The sequence below is a fragment of the Pleurodeles waltl genome, chromosome 11 (assembly GCF_031143425.1).
Source record: "Pleurodeles waltl isolate 20211129_DDA chromosome 11, aPleWal1.hap1.20221129, whole genome shotgun sequence".
NCBI classification, from domain to species: Eukaryota; Metazoa; Chordata; class Amphibia; order Caudata; family Salamandridae; genus Pleurodeles; species Pleurodeles waltl.
Genome location: NC_090450.1, coordinates 241,377,976 through 241,384,426, shown reverse-complemented (window position 1 = coordinate 241,384,426; position 6,451 = coordinate 241,377,976). Strand labels below are relative to the sequence as shown.

At 40.7% G+C, this 6,451-nt stretch overlaps 1 protein-coding gene across 1 annotated transcript in view; it reads left to right on the top strand.

The window, feature by feature from the left end:
* Positions 1-3,462: 3,462 nt before the first annotated feature.
* SERPINE2 (serpin family E member 2) overlaps positions 3,463-6,451 on the top strand; it is a 220,255-nt gene continuing 217,266 nt past the window's right edge. The window contains exon 1 of the mRNA XM_069213484.1: positions 3,463-3,819. The gene's annotated coding sequence lies outside the window, so the exon portion shown is untranslated. The remainder of the gene's footprint in view (positions 3,820-6,451) is intronic.

The following is a 6,451-nucleotide window of genomic DNA, read 5'->3' as shown; positions in this document are numbered from 1 at the left end:
GTCGATTCAAACCGACAGGACGTGACTCCTTTCATTCATGATTGCTATGGGAACATGTTGAATAACATGTTAGTCAAGTATAACCTGATTGTGACCAATGATATGGGAGCAGTTTCCCCAAATTTAGCTCCTACGTTTTCAAGCAATCTGTGCACATCCACAATTGACTTTGTTATGATCTCTGAAACCATGAGTAACAGTGGCAGTGATTTTGATTCAGTGTTCACATGTCACAGTGACCATGCAGCTGTTACCTTAAGGGTGGTGATGAGGGTTTTGTAAAAAACACAGCCTATAGTTCATCATAATCCTGTTCTTGCGCGTAAAAATGGTTTCACCTTACAGTGGGCCAAGGTTGACACTAACAATTTCCTAACCTCCCCTATCCAACAGAATCATGCAGTGGTTGCTACCTGCCTTTATATTGAAGCAGAGGTCAATGAAGTTAGGTCTGCATTCATTGAAATTTCGGAAAAGGTAAGGCAGTCCTTATTGTGCTCTAGAAAACCACCTCCACGCTAGCCTTTCAGGTGGTTTGATAGTGTATGTGCTAAAGCACACAAGGCCGTTCACACTGCCCTACCTATTAGACCTCGAGATGTGGAGATAATTAGGAATGCAGAAGCACTTTACAAGTCATCTTTGGTAGTTAGGAAAAAGCAGATACAGGAGGATGCGTTGGAATGCCTTGCATTTAGCTAGTGTGCACAAAGATGGGGCCACTTTTTGGCAGGTGGTTAATGCCCCCTATTTTACTGATCCATTGGGTTAATCTACTGAACTGCGTATTCCACAACATCAGTGGGTAGATTACTTTTCTAGCATCTATACCATCCAGAACTCCCTGGTGAATCTAGTAGAGGACTGGTTAGGGGACTCCGTAGAATTGATCAGCCCCCCTGCTGGTTATTGTGTATACAGAGGTATGTAGTGCTTTTGGGGTCCCACTAAATGTCATTTTAGATAGGTCAGATCTGTGGGCCCCTATGTTGACCAACATGTTTAACGTAATAGTTAAGGTAGCCCTTCCCTACTAAGTCATGAATTGGCTCTGTAATAATTCCCATTTATAAAAAAGGGAACAAAGCTCAGCTAAAGAATTATAGACCCATATCTGTACTAAATGCTACTGTAAAAATAATGGGCCTTATTTCATTACGTAGGCTTAAGGATTGGGCAGTTGAGAGTGACGTGTTAGCTGACACCCAGTAGGATTTTAAGAAAGGCCTTGGCACTGTAGATCCATGCCTAAACCTAAGTTTAATCATAGGCAAGTATGCAGTAGCTAAAATATATATATATGTCTTCATGGATCTTACAGCAGCTTTTGATTGTGTTTCACAAATTATAACCCATTATGTCTGAGTTGGGTGTGGAGCAAGGCAGTATTACCTTTATCAGACAATTATATAGGGATGCCGTTTGTTGCCTGTGTCCGTTATGGAAAGGATGGTGAATGCACAGACACATTTACTATTAGATGAGGAGTAAGACAACAATGCGCGCTTGCCCCGTTTTTATTCTCCATGTATGTTAATAGAGTTGAGAAATATTTACAGCTGAGAGTTAAGGACACTACTTACATTGGGGCTCGCTCTCTTCCAATTATTTTATAAGCTGATGATGGACTCTTACTGGCCAGAACAAGGAGAGGGCTTCAAAGTTTAATCAACGATTTCATTGTCTTTATTAAGGATCTTGATCTGAAAGTTAACAAGAGTAAGATGTTTACAATGATCTGTGGGGCAAGAACGGCCAAAAAAGAGCTCATTTTATTGATAATTTGGTCGCGGCCACCTTTTCTTGCTTAGTTATCCTGTTTGGTCAAAAATATAAATGGAAACTAATGTTGTATAGCAGGAAAGCCGTCTTTGAAAAATCTATTATTGGCCTGCATTGTTTCTGTAAAAAGCTGGGCTTGAACCCAGTAAAAGAGATTTCTTCGATGTATGTAAGTAAATGTGTGGCCATTGCATTTTACGGGGCTACCCCCTTTATAAAGGACAACATTCAACTTTCACTCCTCTACTGTGGCATGCTAGGTGGGTAAGGGAGGAGACTGTCCTTAACACGCTTGTCATAAAGGACTGTTTATGACTTGACTCTGCCCTAGATATCCCGTATCTCGCATATGTGAAGTCTGTTTGTGAGCAGACTGGCCAATCAGGCCTTTTTGCCGTCCCAGAATCGTGCCACCTCTTGGAAAAGAGCACTTTAAAGCACATGTTTAATGAGAAGGTTGTGTTAAAGAGAGATTTTTTAGATAATCTTAAATCCACTGTGCAGGCGTATAATCTGGTGCACGTTCTCCAGGGCCTCCAATAGTATCTCGCTTTTATTCATAATGGACAACAACGCTTAGTCCACACCAGGTTTCGTGTTAATGTGATAACTCTCTTGATGAGGTTTCGTACCTATTTTGGCACTTTACAGAAACTCCGTGCATGCCCCTGTGATGGGAAGTCTGTTCAGTCGAACCTACATATTGTGTTATTTTGCTCTTTTTATCTAATGCATAGAAATAAGCTTATATTGCCAATTTTAAAGATTTAGAATTTCGTCAATGTAGACCAGCTCTGTTATTTTCTCCAGTAGTTTCATACCCCTCTGATATGTTGCTCGGTGGCCTCTTTTATTTGGCAGATTTGAATAATTAGAAAATGTGTAATACTGTAATTTTCCAACTCTGAATCCATCTGTATTATTATATTGTGACTTTTTACTTTGCGTGGCTTTATTGTTTTATTCTTTTGTGCCATAGAAATATGTCGAATAAAGATATATTTGATTGATTGTTTGACCAAGGACTAATAAAGATTAATTATTACATCGGTAGCCAGGTGCCCAACTGGGTTTTTTACTCTACATAAGTGCCTTAAAAGTTTTCGTTGTTTCTGCCAAGCGCCTTATCTATAGTGCCTTATCTCATACGTTGCTGAGAACCCAGAATATACGTGCGCTTGTGGCTAGGGGAAGGGACTCACGATTTTTAAAGAAATATGGCATTATTTCTCTTGCTTAAAATGTCTTCCATTTTAGTAGAAGTAAATGGGGATATAAAATGAAACCAATTTTTTTTAAAACCTCCCTCTTATCTGTTCCAAAATGTTAGCATGTAGGGAACCTAGGCCCGGATCAAGCATGCGATTTATTTATAAATATTGCTCTAAATGTGTGTCGGAACAACGTATAATAAATACTGATAACTGTTGAGCGTTGTGGACGCTCTTGACTGAATGAGTTAACTATATTTGCAATAGTAGGTTAAAACAGAGAACAAAGAAGCTTGGGATAACACGTTATTCTTTTCAAAATGAAAGCGACAGGTCGTTTTGTATCAGTTTATATCAACGTTCGTTGGTACGACACAGAGAAATGATATAATGTGGCACGTGCCGCGGTGGATTTTATGCCCTGCAGTTACGTGGCAGACATGTTACATGGCTGGGGTGTTCCTTCTAGTCCGCAAATGGCGAGTTACAGAAAGCAAGGAGGGCCTGCTTCCCCCAAGCAGCACGGCTAAACGCGAAGCTGATTAAAGCAAGGAAGGGGGAGCGTCTCTCTGTCTGATCGAGAGGCGGGGCCTACCAGTTAAAAGCAGGGAGGACTCTTTCGAAACACACACACACACAGTCCCTGGAGCTGAGAGCATCAGTGTGGTCTGCCCTTCGGAGTGAAAGGGGTGGGAATTGTGGAATACACCGAAAGAGTGAAGTGCTTCTTAGAAGGAAGACCCGAGGGCTTACTTACCTCTGCATTTCAGGGCGTATTTTCCGAAAACTGGAAGCTTCAGTAAGGCAAGAGTAATCCCTGAGGAAGGTAAGCGCTAGGGGGAAGCTTGGCATTGAGTCCTTTTGAGTTGTGTTTCCCATAGAAGTCTTTTTTTGTTTTGATAATTCAGTGAACGATGTCGTATTTGTTTTTCAAATACATCTGGTAAAGATCTTTAAAGAGATTGGCATGCTAATGGGACACGCCGTCCTAATTTTGTAAGGCAAGGTTTGTGAAGCAGAAGTAGAAAGTTTGAGAAAGGTTTGCTTTTTGCGGCAGAGGGTGGTAGTGGGAGTGAAAGCGTGCCTAAACGGTGTGTGTTTAAAAACGCATGCTTCGTGTGTTTCCCATAGCAAGGTAAAATAAATAAAACACATTGTAAAAATTGATGTTTTGGATAGATTGTGCTCTGTGTGCGATGTGAGGCGATCAGAGATGCGAAGGCTGGATGGTACCGCAAACCCGAGTGTCTCCGAAATGCTTCTTCACTGAGATAAATTGATTTGCGTCAAAGCTTTATCTTGTATTTTTTTTTATTTATTTGTTCGTTGAGTTTAAGCTTTTCTTATTTAAGCGTTGTACGTCTCTGCGTTCAAGCGGAACTAGTCAAGTACTGCTTGGTTGAACGACGTACGGACCCATTGCTTGATGTTTGAAGTGCGACTGTTGAAGCAGTCGTGAGTAAACGGGGTAACACTACTATCTACATATAACTATTGGCAGCATCCACTGATCTCTACTTTGCTTGCATCAAAGTGGCTGGGGCTTCAGTAGAAGTATGAAACTCAGGGTGAATCTTTGTAGAGCGACCTTAAGTGTTTATTCAGTGTTTAAGTTCCGTAAGGTAAGTGGTTGCCGTGATGCGATATCTGTCGGGGAGACAGCTGACCCACCCCTTCCCAAGTAACATTTGTTAGGTATGGGACGCTCAGGGTGTTCTCATCCCGGTCTGCGGGGTTGGGGGCATCATTGTGCGTTACTCCTCTGTTTCACTCTAACGACACTACTTTTTTTGGAGGACATAAACAAATCTTCTTTTACTGTCAGGAAACAGCCTCCATGATGCACCCTACTTTAAATATAGTTATCATATTTTCCTTTACATTTCCTAATTAGGAGAGGGCGACCGCAGGTCACCAGTGATCAGGTGTGTGCTCTGCATCCATAATTCAGCTGTTGCCGCCATCTACCGATAATGAAAGCACCGATTGTCGTTAAATGAATAGGTTACTCCTTTATTTATGCATATACTCACAAAAAACTTTAGTTAAGGTTGATGGAGGATACTTGATTAGATTAAAAAAAATAATCCTCTGAAGACATGAAATGGAGCAGAAAAAGTATTGACTTAATCCTAACTCCAATCTACAACTGGAAATGTGGGCGGTGGCCACAGTGACCCTACTGGGACTGTGGGAAAACCTGGAGGTGGTGTGGTCATTTGTCTACAGGCGCAAAATATTCCTCTAACTTTAAGAAAGATATGCTTTGTAGAACTTTCGCCTCACGCAGACCACTAAAGGAGTTGCTAAAGTTAAAGAAAATATGGTTTTAAAATCTCTCCTGGTGTTTTCAAATATACAAGAGTTTGAACAATCTTGCTGAAGTACACTGCTTTTAGCTTTAGGGAGGGGTAAAGAGTAAATGTGACAGTCACCACCCCCACCACATTCTGGAGCAATATAGTAAGGGGAGGGGTACGGAGGGGGAAAGATAGGATGGTGTTTAAAAAAAAAAAAAAAAAAAAAAAGAAATCAGAAAAAAAACCTTTACCACTTAAATATCATCCCTACTCTGACCCTTGGGGAAGGTATAACATACAAAGATGGGATAAAGTTCCTCTACCATTTAGCTGGTGGTGAGGAGAGGGGGCGGATATAGCCCTCCCCTGCCCTTGTGCACAGTCAACAAGGAGGGGAGGAAATCATCTGACTAATTTGATAGTACTGGAGAGAATGCTTTATAGACTCTAGCCCTTTGCAAAGGACTAGTTGTATTTGTCAATCTGTACCCCACCAGCCATGATCCTGGCTAGGTCTGGGGTAGAAATAAAGGCCTGTTTATTCTTTGCTCTATCTCTGGCCGGTGTGACAGTCCGGGGGAGATCTTCGTGGGTGGGTCTGAGAAACCCCCCTTGTGTATAATGCAGCATGGGCTCTCTTTTCTGCTGTTTGTCATTTTACTTTGTTCTCGTTCAAACTGTGTCCAGGAGCAATTGTCTGTTTTTTTTATTATTATAAATAAACAAATAGGTTTTACCCTCTTGTAAACATGATAAATTAGGGGCAACCTTTTCAAAAGGGAAGCATGTTTTTCCCCCAATGTTTAACAACACCTGTATTTGGATTTTGTTTTATGACTTTTTTTATGTCAAAATTTTTCCACAGGGATTTCTTTGTTAAATGAAGGAACACGTTTCTTTTTGGAATATCTGTCTCTTGTCATTTTTCTCTCTCTATCCATCTGCATCAAATTTAGCTAGATGGATTTCAGAGTTTTGTACTGGGGTGTGTTTTTTTTTTTTTTTTTTTTTTTTTTTTTTCTTAGTGTTTGTGGTAATATTGTCGAGACCTGGCAATTTATTCCTGGTGCTAAAACGTGTCTTCATATGGAATGTAAACTGCTTTAACAACATAGGTGCATGTTCCTTCCACCTGTATGTTATAATTTCACTTAATGT